Source organism: Alligator mississippiensis, chromosome 3, assembly GCF_030867095.1.
Source record: "Alligator mississippiensis isolate rAllMis1 chromosome 3, rAllMis1, whole genome shotgun sequence".
NCBI lineage: Eukaryota > Metazoa > Chordata > Crocodylia > Alligatoridae > Alligator > Alligator mississippiensis.
Window position 1 is genome coordinate 256,890,895 of NC_081826.1, and position 15,808 is coordinate 256,906,702.

Consider the following 15,808-nt stretch of genomic DNA (forward strand, 5'->3'; position numbering starts at 1 on the left):
AGGAACAGTACAGTTTCTGGCTGCATATCAGAGCATCCAGTTGTAGCAGCTGGGGACAGTGAAGGGTGATGAAGTGTGGGATGCCTGGAGGACCAACCAGACCCATGTCACAAAATGTTTGGTATCCACATGTAACACTGCACCAGCACACTGTAACTGATGCAAAAGAGTACCTAATTTTCCAGATACACTTTTGAACCATTTCAGGCACCTTTAACTGGTTTAATAGGCTGGTATGTCTGTCCATTTTAGGTTTAAACTGCATTTAAACTGAGCAAAATGCACTTGTGTTAATATCCAAAGACACTATAGGTCAACTACTACTAGGGTTTACACACACAAAAAAAGTCAGCGAAGAGTTGATTGCTGTATGACTAAAAAACAAACAAACAAAAAAAAGGATCTGAATGCATAACTTATCAACAAAACAAGCACAGGTTTTTCTAAAGACATCCTCTAAAATGTACTAAAAAAAAGAGCTTTGGTGATATTTACCACTAATTTCCTTCAAGAAGATGATCATGTACAGACTTGCAATTTCTAGAAAGAATATCTCATCCTTCCTTTTCTCCCTACACACTTCCCTGGGGGTAAGGGACCCAGCATCTTTTGTGTCCATGTGGAGATACTATCTACACATTAGTGGCAGGATCTGGAGCATTATTACTTGATGAATAAACCTGAAATAGAATACCTACAATAACTTGATTAAACCATCATTTAAACTCAGTAATATATAAACAAGCAACCTGATAATCCATCAAAGGATCAAGTTGTGGGAATGTTAGAGGTAGACTTAATACATGTTTACATTAAATAAATGTCATATATGCGCCAAAGAACCTTTTACTGCCATATTTATAACAAGTTTGACAGCCTCAGGAAGCAACCTGAACAGTGTTCAATATCCAGGAAGAAATATGTTCAACTTGGTCTGGAAAACTAGTTGATTTCAATACATGTTTTCAGCCTCCAAAGTACTGAATTTCCTTTTGTTGTTTCAAGCATCTTTCTAATAAACAAATAAAAAAATATCTACAAGGAAGGATGTTTCCCTAGTTTAATAAAAAATGTAAATCTCTAGAGACTATTCAGCTGCTCTTTAATTTTCAATTGCATTATTTTTTACCTCCAAAGGAATCTTTATGAAAACATTTTGTCTTCATGTTCTATTTGTCTGAAAGACAGATTTAAATGCTATCCAGTAAAGTACAATAGCAACATTGTAATAGTTAGACAAAACAGAAGAGGTTTAAGAACATGGATGTTCCAAGCAAGTAAACATGTAACAAATGAAACTAAAAACCCACCAAATGTAGATTTTTTAATTTAGATATGACTCAGACAAATGTAATTCAAAGAGCTAAGATACATTAAGCTGAGGACTCTTTCTAATATTTTAGTACTTATTGTACACATTCTTCAAATTTTCTTCCTAGACAACCTAGATATAGAGCACTGTGGCTAGATACAGACATTTAAAAAGCCTGAGGCAGAATCTAAGTTATGTGTTTTTCTGTAAGTGGTGTAGTTCAGCTTGGAAGTGCACAGAACACATCTACACTCTGGTGGTGGCAGTGGTGGGGTAGTGTGCAAATCTTAGAAGGGTTCTGCCATTTTTAAACTAGTCTATGTGCGTCGAACTTCTCTTACATGTATAGACCGATTTTATACGCTGAACTTCTGTTCCGTTATGGGTATAAACCAGTTTCCAGTTACTTATACTAGTAAAAGTGTAATGTCTGTACCAAGCCTGAATGATAAGAAGTGTAACAAGAGACTTATTTAAGCATATTATTCTTCCAGGAGTGTCCGTCACAACCTGTACCCCACTGTGCCTGTAAATCAAATGTATATTTTAGTGCGCACATCTCAACTGTAGTCAAGACCCCTTCCATTTCTGATATGCATTCAAAAAGTACATAATATTATGAAAAACAAAGCATGAGTGTATTATAAGTAACCACGTACATAATTTTCATGTGGAGGTATTTAATTTATCAGAGAGTATCCTATAAAGACACCATACAATACCACTAGGGTCCCTGGAAAATATAGTGTTTAATGATGTTTGCTGAAAATTTCAGGGTTTTTTGTTTGTTTCTTTCTTTCTTTCAAGGACAGAGGGAGCCTCGGTTTGCCACTGAGAAACAAGGGCAAGCAAGCCTGAAGACATAGGGACTGTTTTTCTCCTTATTCAAATTGCATATTCAAGATGAATCTCCACAGCTCAGATATGAACAAGTATTCGGTTCACATTTAAGTTTCATACAGTCATTGTTTCCTCTGCAAATTAACTGCAACACATTCAGGGCACGAAGCAGGAACTGGTGGAAAATTAAAATGAAAAATGTCTTCATTATTTATAAAAACTTTAGTACTCCTGACCAAAAGGTAATGGAAGTCCACACAGCTCTTTTCTAGTTCTTCTGGTGGGAGTCCACTATTAGAACCCACGTTTTCATCCTGGCCTTTGTAATTTTTTTTTTGGTGTCTACATTTCAAATGTAGATACATTTGCCTGCCTTCCTACAGAAATAAAAGAGTGAAGCTCTTGCATACTAAGCTTTTTAAACCAGTGTGCTTTAAACATGTGGCAAATCTACTTTTTTATTTTTTTTGCCACCATCCTACATACCTGAAGATGAACTTGAGCTCTAGACAACTGCACATCCGCAACAGTGGAAAAAATGAAGATTGGCAGTTGCCAGAAAAGTGGGCAGTAAGAAAAAAATAGATTTGAAGTTTCAATACCAACACTAGCTAGTTCACCTTTACACATTGCTTTGTTTTCCCCATTAGTCTGTACAGGTCTTTGAGGTCTACTTGCAGCATGAGCAGCTTCAGATTTTTCTTGCTTAAAGTGAATTTATTTAGTGATCTCAAGAGCAAATTTAATTGACAGGAAGTATTCATATCCTTACAAACATGTGTTGGGGGCTTGTACAACTCCTTGATTAAAGTAAGTCATCACAATTTCCAAGATCATTTAGCTTTTCACTTCTCCCTTATCATTCTTTTCCACACTTACTCCTCAGGGACTTGAAATAAGTAAGAAAAAGGACAATCTCCTCCACACAGGATCTCCTAATACAAGGCTTATAAAGAAAACAGGATAAAAAAGAACCAATTTAATCTGGTGTCTACATTTTAAAAAGAGGGGTCAGTGGGTGACAAATAGCCTTCAAATGGCAGCCAACTTCAATTATAAAAAACATTTTCTAAGAAGAATGCAGTTTCTTGATAGAGTTTAAGAGGGAAATGATGGATCTAAGCACAGTAGTACATATCACATCAAGGGCAGCTGCAGTCTTCTTAGGCTGCCAGACTGAATGCACTAATTTAATATCAAACAACAAATATGCATTTAAAAGCACAGTTTATATCTAAGCAGTAAAATTATATCAAGAAAATTAAAGTAAAACACATAGGTGATTTCTTCTTCATATAAGATAATAATATGGCAAGGCCAGTAAAAAATCCCCTTTCTCAAGGCAAGTTATTACAACATCAGAACTGAATTTGGGTTAGTACATCCTATTCTAAGCCATTATTTTGGCAGACTTGAAATAGGGGCATAAAATGCAGCTCTCAACACAATAAAATTACTAGTGTCTCTCATTACAGAGTATCCTGAAGATCCTATATTATATTGTGACAGAGCTTCTTAGGTATAATCTCACAGCCTAAAAAGAATACTTTAAGGGTAAAGACAGTTAAGTATGGTTGTGGACAAAATGCCATTTAAAAGAGGAGGGTTGGAAAGAGAAGACTTACCATGGAGGCAGGCCCATCAGCTGAACCAATGGAACTTTTGTTTGTCTGCTCTGGTACTGGCATAAGTGGGATAAACCACTGTAACTTTAAAACTGGATGGAAAAGGTTTAACGTTACAGCAGTTTAGCCCCCTATAGCAACGTAGGAGGGGACAGATGAAACAATTATTTGTACAGTGTGATTTAGAGAAAATGGGTATATTGTTTTCATCAGTCAACACCCTACTATTGCTATTTAGTGCTTCTGTGACAGCTAGAAGCTGCAGTGGATGTATAAACATGAGAAAGAACCTTTCTTAATATACTTACAATCTAAATATACAAGACAAAGACTGGGAAGAAACAGAAAGGTCACTAAGGAAGGATAAAGAGTAGGGCTGTGTGAAGTTTCAGTAGTCAATTCGATTCGGAGGAGATTTGGCCTGATTCAGCAGCTGAATCTCCGAATCTGAATCAAATTGGGAGACCCATTAAAAGGTCTGAATCGAATTGGAAGCCTCCGAATTGACTCGGAGAGTTTCGGCGCTGATTTGGAGATTCAACCATAGGCTAAACAGACAGCAGTCCTCAACCATGCTGGACACAGCTGCCTCTAGCTGGTAAGTCTGTTGTGGTGGGTGGAGGAGGGAGGAAAGGGGCATGGAGGGGGGGATAGATCAATGCCCCCACAGTGAGAGAGGGATTGGGGCTGGGGTTGGGACAAGCTGCCCGGTCGGGGCAAAGGAGCGCAGAACTTGGGGAGGGGGGCTTCTGCCACTGCACACTGCCATGAGTCTGGGAGCTGCTCCTCCAGTGGCTCTCACCACTGGTCCAGGAAGGCATGGGAGCAGATGTGTGCCCCCAGATCTGCATGGGGAGGGCTGGGCCAGGCTGCGCTCTGGGAGGCTAGTCCCAGCCGCCCACCACCAGACTGCACTCCATGGGATGGGTACAGCCAGGACTCCGCTCCAGGCAACTAGCCCCAGATGCAGCCTGGAGCTCAGCCCTGGCTCCACCCGCCCCACAGGGTGCAGTGGAATGGGGGCTATCGGGGGGGGTGCAACCACCCTAAAATTCCCCATACCCCTTGCCGCCAGCCCTGTCCCAATCCTATCCGGGTGCACACGCGTGCCCCCATGCCCTGCTGCTGCTTGCCCAGCCAGAGAAAAGCCACAGCTTGTCTGGGAGGCACGGGGAGGCTGAAGCGGCAGCGCCCTGACTGGACGAGCGGCAGGAAGGCATAGCCCCTGCATAGCCCCTGCTCCTAGCACCTTCCGCTGCCCATCCAGAGCGCAGCACGGCCTAGCCCACCCTGTGCAGATCTGGGGGCACACGCCTGCTCCCATGCCCTCTTGGAACAGTGGCAAGAGCCACTGGAGGAACTGCCAGAAGAAAAGCTCCCAGAGTGGTGATGTGCAGCAGTGCACAGTGGCAGGAGCCCCCTTCCCCAAGTCCCACGCCCCTCCATCCCAGCTGGGCAGCTTGTCCCAGCCCTTATCCCTCCCTCACTGTGGGGGCGCTGATCTGCTCCCTCCATGCCTCTGCCCACCACAACAGTCTTACCAGCTGTGTATCCAGTGTGGTTGAGGAATGTTGCCTGTTTAGTCTATGGCCACATCCCTGAATTGGTGCTGAATTTTCAAATCATATTCAGCCGAATTGAATTGGGACAGTGACTCGAATTGCCAAACTGAATCACTGTCCCTCTGAATCAGCCAAATCCAAATCAAAACTTCAAGAGGGATGTGGACAAGATTGAGAGGGTCCAGAGGAGGGCCACCCGCATGATCTGGAGAAAGCAGGGCAGACCCTACAATGAGAGGCTATGGGACCTGAACCTGTTCAGCCTTCACAAGAGAAGGCTGAGGGGGGACCTGGTGACCGTCTACAAACTCACTAGGGGGGCCCAGAAGGGTTTGGGGGAGACCTTGTTTCCCCTAGCGCCCCCCGGGATAACAAGGAATAACAGCCACAAGTTGTTGGAGAGTACGTTTAGATTAGACATCCGTAAGAACTACTTCACAGTTAGGGCAGCTAGGATCTGGAACCAACTTCCAAGGGAAGTGATGCTGGCTCCTACCCTGGGGGTCTTTAAGAAGCTGCTTGATGCCTACCTAACTGGGGTCACTTGAGCCTAGTTTTCTTCCTGCACAGGCAGGGGGTCAGACTTGAAGATCTACAAGGTCCCTTCCAACCCTACTTCTATGATTCTATGAAATACTTGCTGCTTTGCACAGGCCTAATAAAGAGTACTGTCTGTCTTCCCAAACTGGCCATAGAGGTACAATTTTGAATCAGTACACTGTAAAGGCTACAGAAAATTCTCAAAAAAATATACAAAAGCAATTAATAAAAATTCAGAAAAATATATCTGTTTTAAGTTATTATTTTTCAGAGGAAAGACTGAATGGTACATTTACTACTGGAAAATCCCAGTAACAAATTTTGCCCATGCTGCTAATTAGCTACAAGACAATGTACAACTTGTGTGATTTTGGTGGGCACGTTTGATTTGGAAACCTCTTTGCAGCACCATAAACCACAAGCGCCTGCACATCTGGATCCAGCCAATGTGACTAGTTCTACAGAATAGGGCCAATATATATAAAAATAAGACAGAAATTCAAATTCCTCTTTTATTGTTGGTCATTAAGGAAACAAATGCATTGATGGCCATTAAGAGAACAAATGGTACCTTGGACATAGCACCATGTATAGTTTAAATAGGGGAAACATACTGTAGTGACTGTAACAAGGCCTCTTCAATCCTAGGAAAGCCTGTGCCATGTGCACTCTGGCACACAGCAAGTTATCCCAGGTGGGATATGGGAGGTTGGGGTCAGCACTGGGCTGGCCTCAGCAGCCTTACCTGGGATCCTGGGGGCCTCCCAGAGCTGCAGCTGTGTCACTTCTGCCACACAGAGCCTGGCTGGCAGAGGAACATGGCTCTGGCCAGCAAGGCTCCAGCTTTGGCCAACACATGTTGCCACCACGTGCGCTGTTCCTCTTTTGTTTTTCAGCAGTTTTAACTCCATGCCAAGGGGGTCCAAAAAACCCTCTGTGTTGCTCCCTTGCAGGATGGAGAAGAATGGAACGTGCGGTATGTGGTGCCACAGATGTGTCTGCCTCACCACATACCACATGGCTACGCTTGTCTAAATGCGGCCAAAGGCAGCCAATTTGATACCGACCGAGTTCAGAATGAGTTAGGAGCTGCAGAAGGAAAAATGGCCTGGGGAAGAAAAACCCAGAGGATTTACTAACCACAAATTCTGTCAGCTAGATGCTCCTTCTTTCCAGCAATCTGCACACTGAGTAAAATCAAGATGTGCCAGGCAAGATAAGCAGGGACACCTGGGGAGGAGGGCAGAACAAGGAATGCAGGTGCACTTGGACAAAGGGGACAGTGTGAGCTCGTTCAGTGACTCAGAAGAAACTATGCATAAAATAACTCTCTATTCTTTTAAAGTCTTATGTTAAGATGATATTTTTCAGTTGCTCAAAACTATTAGTATCTATAAGCTCTTGACTCCCATTTAAAGTCAGAATGTTATATTTAAAACCCCTTTGGGCTTCATCGTAATCCTCAAATTTATTTTTGAAGCTGTAAATTACACAGAGCTGCCTCTTAAGAGTGATTCACAAGTCAACAGAAAGGATTCCACAGACTCAAATGCAAGTGGACACTGAGTTGCATATAAAGTGTTAATGATTCTGAATATTTTCATAAACTTGTGTCTGGAGTAAAGAAATAAAAACATGAAGACAATTTTCACTTTAAAAAGGTAAAATTACTTCCTGCTAGAGTCTTAAAAATGTTAATAGGTTGCTCATTATTTGTTTCCCTGTGCTTTTCATTTATACTGCAATGGAGTTCACTACTCTGTCTTTGAGTTCTAAGTTAACTATTTACAGTTGTACCAAAAAAGTTTCTTATCAGATGGCATTAGTTGATTTGTTGTAATTAAACAACCATCTGCTGAAGGCAAGTTCCTGATTTGATCTCATATAACACTGCCTGAAATACATGCTGGGGACTAGGTTACTTCTAATGTCATAGTCAACAGCAATTGGCCAGAAGGACTGGATTACATCCCGAGCTGAAATCATCCATGTCCAACACTGAATATGTCAGACTCTTCAGAAATATGCATTTTTTTCAATCTAGCCATTTTGATTAAACTATATCTTGCTCACATTGCAATGAAGTCCAGTGAAATTAAAGACAGAATAGTGAAATCCCCTGCAGTATAAGTGAAAAGCACCAGGGGATATAGTGAGCAAACTGTTAAAGTTTTTAAGACTCTAGCAGGAAGTAATTTTACCATTTAAAGTGAAAATTTTCTTAATGTTTTTATTTCTTTCCTCCAGACACAAGTTTATGAAACTATTCAGAGAATCTTTAACATTTTACATGCAACTCACAGTTTACCAAGTTTCAAATCCCTCCTCAAAAGCCACAGGTATGACGCCTATGAAGAAACTTATCTAACTGTTGCTTACTAGGCTGAATGGCAGGGACAGGCAACGTTATTTATTAATGAGACAAATACCATATTAACGTGAATATAAGATAAGGTCCCCCCCCAGTGAGCATGGGGAAAAATGCCCCTCATCTTATGACTGCATATAAGGAAACCTCATTAAATACATTGTCTATCATTAAACTGCTGTCAAAAGCAGCATGTACTCATAGGCGGAGAAAGAAAAAAATTTGGGGTGGGGCTGAGTGTGCACACACTCCCCCTCCCTCCCCAGGTGGGAAAATCTGTGGGGGAAGGGGTGGGAGAAGGGGAAAGAGCCACGGGAGGTAGCAGCATTGCCTGGCGCTGGTGTTGTCCAGCGCCACATCGGCCCTGGCCCCGGCCCCAGGAGGTGCTGCGCTGGCACTGGCTGCCTCCCTGCCCCTGGTCCCAGCCCCACACCACCCAGGGGGGCCTGGAGCTGGGGGCCAGAGCAGGGCCAGCCTCGGCTGCATCACTGAGCTGGATGGGACAGAGCTCCTGTGACCCCCACACCTGCCCCACCAGGCCCTGCACAGCGGAGGCAGGCGGGGCAGGTGCAGGGCAAAGTTGTGGCTCATCCGGGGGGGGGGGAGGGGGAGGGATGGCAGCTCCCACCACTGCACGTATCCCAAGAGGCACAGGGGGCATGTGCCCTTGGTTCTGCACAGGGCAGGGCAGGCTGCTGCTGAGGGCTGGGGCCGGGGCACTGTCGGGCTCTTCCCAACGAGGGGGTGTGATACAGTGAATCTTGGGGTGGCTGAAGCCCCCCTGCCCCCTTCCAGTGTTCCACTGCCCACCCCAAGCATAGTCCACCCCCCTGCTGGGAAGAGCCCAGCCCCAGCCTGCAGCAGTAGCCCACCCTGCCCCATGCAGATCCAGGGGAATGCATCCCCCGTGCCTCACATGATATGCGTGGCAGCAGGAGCTGTGGCCCCAACAAGCCGCTCAGCGCTCAGTCCCATGCCTCGCTCCATACACCTGCCCCTCCCCCAGCCCTAGCCCCACTCCCTCCCTCACTGCTGCCTGTGCACCCTTCCCCACCCCTGCTACAGCTGCTGGAACCCCACGGTCAGGCTGCCTTGTGGTCCTACCACTGCCCTGGGTTTGGGGGTACTAAGCCCTGTTAGCCCCCCCCTTCTACCGCCCATGCATGTACTCAATAATGGAAACCAACTATGAAACTGATTAAATGCAGCCAACACTGAGCATGACGAAAACACACATGCCCATGTAGGGTAAACATACTGATGGGAACCTATCACAAAGATAGGTTACTGCAGCCCATCTGCTGAGGGCAGAGGGCAAAGGGGCTACCTGACCCCCCCAGATTATATCCCTGCTGTAGCAGTGGGAGGGGTACAAATTCAAGTTAAACTTCCAAGAATTTGATTCTGTACCTGGAAAATTATAACAAATTTATAATTTTTCCATATAGAGAATCTAATTATTGGGGGGTCATCTTATATTCAGGAAAATATGACATTACACCTTAAAATCATTTCAACCAGTCTGGAATCACAAAGATGTAGGTTTTGCAAACCTTATTAATTTTTTTCTTATTTTATCCCCACCCTTATGCTTAGACATCCACGCAAATTCCCCCCCTATGGTTTATAAATGTCTTGTTTCAAATCAGTTGCATATTCTTTGTGGTATGCCCCGGACATGCCTGTGTATTTGTTCAGCACTTAGCACAATAAGGCCCCAATCCTGACAGGCCAAAGGGGCTTTAAATCATAATATACTTAGTGTTTACAATAACTCCTCTAATACTATTACAAATAAATAACAAAAGTCCCTTTAACATTTGAAGCAATGGATATCTATTTTTCCAAGTGTTGCATAAAGCAGTTATATTTATGAGTGAAGACCAAAGGAATGCACACAGTAGGTTTACCTTTTTGGCATTGAGGAGAGCAGACCTGCAACATTAATGTGTCAGGTTAGCAATAATCTGACCATAGTTCTAATTCATTAAAACATTTTAATGGTGCTTCAGTTCCTCCCTATTCATGAGAATACTTAAGCAATTGCTTATTTTGACATGTCCTTAACTCCTATTAACTTCAATGATGCAAATGTGCTTAAGTATTTTGCTGAAGCAGGTCCCAGGGTAGTAACATCCTTACAGACAGATCACAAGTATTAGGAAGAAGATAACAAGTGTCAGCACTCTTACATGATGGAAGTGACTTCAGTTTACAGTCATGGAATTAACTGCCAATAGAAATATTAGAGTGTGTTAATCTGAAGCAACTTTAAGTTGTTTATAAATTGTTTAATCATTTCTTGGTAAATTATTTAATCATCAGCACGAATTAGTCACAAGCAAATTTTCAAGTGAAAGGTTTTTGTTTGTTTTAATTCTGTGCATTTATTTTCTATCACACTTGTTTAACCCAAATGATAAAACAGATTTTTCTTTTATTCCACTTCACAAACAAATTTACTCTTGGGGTCAGAATTGGCTGCTGACGTGTCCTCCTTGGACAGCATCAAATGCCTGGAAGATACTGAGCCAAGAGTACAAACTAGCAACAACTGCAACAAGTCTAGATTCAAAAAATCCCCATGACAGGGTAGATAAGGACCTGACTCCTCCTCAGTCCTTGACATAATGTGTAAATTGTGATGTTGTCTCTTAACACTTGGATTGTAGATCCCTGAATTAGAGATAGAAATGCTTTGCATTTTCAAGTGCATGTCTCCAAGCTCTACAATACTTATATGAAAAGCCTCTTGAGGGAACCACAGACCCTCTGTTTGAAGGTTATCTAGAATGAACCCCATACTGATGGTCTTGTGGAAAGACAGCAGATGGTGTCTGACTGACTTGTTTGCAATATGCCTGTGCAGCAATATGCTGGATAAACATTCTGTTTGTGTGGAGCAAAGACAAGGTCTGGACAATTGTTACATATATACAGGAACCTGCATTTTCCAGAAGTCTGAGGAATGTTCATACTGAGATTTTTGAGAGAACCTGAACTTTAGCTGCTGAGGTTCACCATCATTTAGGATCTTTCTTGTGGAAGGTAAGTTATGGCTGACTCAGACTCTCACATGGCTCTGAGAAACCTTTACTTTGAGTTGGACCTTGATCCTAGTTGCTGACTTGCTGAAGTGACTTCAGATTAACATTCACTGAGCTATGGGTGAATGGCTGAAACCCTTTGCACCTCCAGTGACAACCAAGTACTTGAGGAACAACTGCAATGCTGAACAAGGTCAAATAGGAATACCCTGCACTAACTGCAAGATGTTCCTACTAATCTAAGGTACTTCTGGTGGCCTAGACACTAATGGGACATTAGCTAAAAAGGGAGCAGGAGAACAACTAAGTTTTATCTTCATCCTGTCTCCATGTTCAAGAGAATATTCAATATTCCATATTCATTCATCACTCTAGGGAAAATAAAAGGAAAGAAAACTTTATGGGACCTCCCTAGTCTTCATTAAGAAAAGTGTGACAGATGGAGCAACAGTCCAGGATGTGGCCCTTCATTTAAACAAAGTGCACTTAGAATGCCCATCCTACAGAGTGGCAGAGAAGCACTGCAGGAAAGGCATGCATTAAACCCCCAGGATTTTGTGTCCATCATAATGACTCAAATCCTGTGGGGCAAAAGAGAAGGCTCTAAGCCTCCCTGCTATGGACAAAACCCTCCTCTTCCTTTTAGGGGTGCACCAATAGAGATTTTTTGGGGCCGATATTGATGGCTGATTTTTAACGAGCCATTATTGGCCGATACCAATCCAATTCCAATATGCAGCCCTGCAGTATGGAGAGCGGCATCAGGGTGATAAGTCTGTTGTGGATGGAAGGGGTGTGGGGGAGCAGATTGAGGCCACCACAGTGAGGGAGGGAGTGGGGCTGGGGCAGGTGCTGCTCAGAAGGGCGGAGTGGGGCACAGGACAGAGCCACGGCTTGTCCAGGAAGCATGGTGGGGAGGGTGGCGGTTCCTGCCACTATGTGCACCCTAAGAGGGCAGGAGGGGGCAGGGGTGCACCCTGAATCTGTGTGCAGTGGAGAGCAGGCTGCCACTGTGGGCTGGGGCTGGGAGCCACAGGGAATTTTGGGGTGGCTGCAGCCCCCCCCCCCAGCTCTCCCTCCCAGTGCTGTCACCACTAACCCCAAACACAGCCCAGCCCAGCCCAGCCCCCTACCGGAAAGAGCTGGCACTGCCCCAGTCCCAGCCTGCAGTGGCAGCCTGCCCTCCCCCACACACAGATTTGGGGGGCACACGCCTCCCCATACCCTCCCAGGAGCCACCCCCTTCCCGTACCCCTTGGATGAGCCATGGCTCTATCCTGTGCCCCACCCCAGCTGGGCAGCACCTGCCCCACCTCAGCCCCACTCCTACTCCCACTCCCTCCCTCACCATGGGGGCCTCATTCTGTGCCCCTCTTCCCTCCCTCCACCCCTTCCCCCAGGCTGCATGCATGCATGCGGCATTTATCAGCCATATTATCAGGCACATCTGACAAAAAAAGCCAATTGCCGATACTCTAAATTTTCCTCATATTGGTGCCAATCCAATATGGGACTGATGTATTGGTGCACCTCTACTTTCTTTTTCTTTCTGTTTTCAAAACTAACAAATAAGTGTTAACTAAAAACTATGCACATAACACCTGTACCAACACTAAATAAAACAAAGTTGCAGAGAAAGAGGTGGAAGCTGGAAGGGTTCCATTTCACTACCACTGAAGAAATGTGAGATAGTTAGGTTCATCACACCCTAACTGCCCTCACCTGGGGGGCATAGGCTCTGCCCCAATTGATACTGCTAGCCAAAAAAATTACATACTGCAAGTAGTAAGCATATGTACAAAGGAGGCATATGTACAAAGGAGTAGTATCTTTAAGACAAATAATGAAAGAAAAAGGAGAATTACAGGGTAATAATGGCAAAAACCTATTTATTATTTTACAAGGAAAGGAAGAGGTATAAAAAAAGAATGGTTGAGTGATTACCTAGATAGCTTAAATAGGTTCAGACTCATCAGGGACCTGTGAAATTTATCCTAAAGTGCGAAAGGAATTACCAGAACCAGCAGTTATTTTTGTAAACTCATGAATGACATGACAGGGTCCACAGAAGTGAAAAAGAGTAAACGTAGTACTACTGAAGAAAGGGAAAAAGGTGGAAAGGAAAGTACATGAACAACCAATTAGCTTCTGCAACTGATATATTGATAAAACAATGACTAAAAGTAGAAGCAAATTTGTAAGAATGCTGGGAGAAAAAGTGTTAACAGGTTGGCAAAATGTTGTCAGAAGTAAATTATGATAAACCTTCCTTGTATCTATTTTTGTAGGATAAATTTTTTCCTTGTAAGATATAGACTTAGTAGGAAAGAAAGACAGTAAATATAATATACATTCACACTAGTGAAGAGTTAAGTGTTCTATATGATACTTCTGTTGGTAAACTTGCTCTACCTGCTGAAAGTATGAGCTATATCCTATTTTTACAAAATTAAAAATTGCTGGTATGTAGTTGTCCGGCAGCCATGATAATGAGAGAGAGCATGAAAGGAAATAAGGAAAAGGTTTCTTATTATATTCTATTTGTATTGTCATTGGAATCTCTAACAACTGTAAAAAGGGCAGAAAGCTAAATTAATACTAGCTGGATCATGTGTAGCAACTGCTCTCAAAGATGTATACCACAGGTAAACCAAGGATGGTCACCCCCCCAGCCCATGGGTCAGATGCAGCCCCTGGTACAGTGTTGTTGGCTACAAATGTCCAACTCGGGATCCTTAAAATTCTGGTTTATTAGGTGGATTGAAACACTGTAACGAAGTTAAATCATAAACCTTGGGGCTGGTCCCGTCCCCTCCCTCTCCTCCCCCCCCCACACACACATGCACACACACAGTAGCAAGCTACAAGAGTCAGGTATACCTATCCTACAAGTGCTGAAGTCTGCCGTCAATGGCCAGTTGAGGCTGGTGTTATCCTCCAGAAGGGGGTTGCCGGCTGGTCCTTCTGGCTGGACAGGTCGGGTGCTGGTCAAGTTGGAGATCAAGAGGGCGCTGCTGAGGGTCACTTTTCACTGCTTTTATCTGTCCTTGGCAGACTTTGGTGACTCCCCAGTTTTTAGGTTTGCCCAATCCAGGGGTCATTGACCCTCATGGGACTTCCCCCTCGGTGGCTACTGGATGGCATCTGTCAGCCCCAGGGGTCATCTGCATGTACGTGCAGGTTTGGGAGTCCATTGATGAATTTTAAATAGGGCTCTGGGAGCGGTCGATCTGGAGACATTCAGCCCAAAAGTTGGTCCCTGGCGTTGATTAACTCAGGCCAGGGCTTCTAGCCCTTGATCAGTGACATTTAGAGATGTCCGGGTTGCTACATTGTCTTCTACTGAGTTCTTCTGTTGGTTGATCTGCAGTTTCCTTAGGTGTTAATTGCTGCCTGCTACCGTGTTACACATTCAATCACTGATTCACTCGCTCTTTCAGGGGCCAGCCTGATACAGGGAAGCGGCAGTTTGACTCCTGCCCTTGTTAACATTGTTACTAAACACATTTATAGTTGAAAGTTGAAAGGTGAGGAGTATAAAATATAAGCTTCAAATGCCACAGCACACAAATAGATAAAAATACCAAAATACAAGGGGAGATATAAAATGCACACATACAAATTTTAAAACACAATTCCTTATCTTAAAGTGAAAGAAAGAGGAAGGAAGAAAAGGTAGAAGAGGAAAAACATATCTAAGGAGGGGAGAGCAACTGCAGGCAAGAGGAAAAGGGGGCTTTCTGCTACAGTGTCACCTATGGACACCCCTGTAGGCCATGGCTCTGCATGCTGAGGTGCGCTAGGTGTTGTAGAGCCCAATCCCAGTGCCTAGGGCCCAGGCAAGGACAATGCAGGCCACAAAACCTGATCCCAGCAGGGCAGGGGCAGCATGGGGCTGCAATACCCTGTTACTACAATAGTGTAGAGTCACATGTGTTGTTTTTACATCTGTGAAAATAGATCTGAGGGAGTATTATTACTGTGAACTAAATTTCCTTGCAATAAAACTCTTAACTTTATTTAGTGGGGGGGGGTTTTCCCCAATGTGAACTATGTTTTAAAGATAACTTTCTTCCCTCATCTCACTGCTGATCCTCTTCCACGGTAATATTATTGCAATTGGACCAGGGGGAATACATTTTTAAAGACTCCAATAACTTTTAAGTTGCAGACCATGGGTTCCTGCCAGCACACTGCTCTTCTCATCACTTCACTCCAGCTTCAATGGTAGCTAGCATCTCTGAGCTCCCCATCCCCCAGCCTTTGCTTCCTGTCCCTACCCCAAGGGGCGGGGGAGTGCACCATGGTGCAGAGCAGGGAGCTAAGGGTGAACCTGGGGCCACATGAGTATGCTATATAGCTATAGGATGGGACATCCATGTGGGCATGCATGTGCTCAGTGCACCAAGCAGGGGAGGGTAAGAGGAGTGGAAATGTACACAGGTGAGACTCAGGTGCCCGTGCTTGGCCACACACCATGGGGTGGGTGGTCCCCAATACCTCAGAAGCTGGAC

General features: G+C 44.1%; 1 protein-coding gene across 4 annotated transcripts in view; it reads right to left on the reverse strand.

Annotated features, from left to right (window-relative positions):
* LHFPL2 (LHFPL tetraspan subfamily member 2) overlaps nt 1-15,808 on the reverse strand; it is a 203,115-nt gene that overhangs the window by 81,371 nt on the left and 105,936 nt on the right. The gene's annotated exons all lie outside the window — the stretch shown is intronic.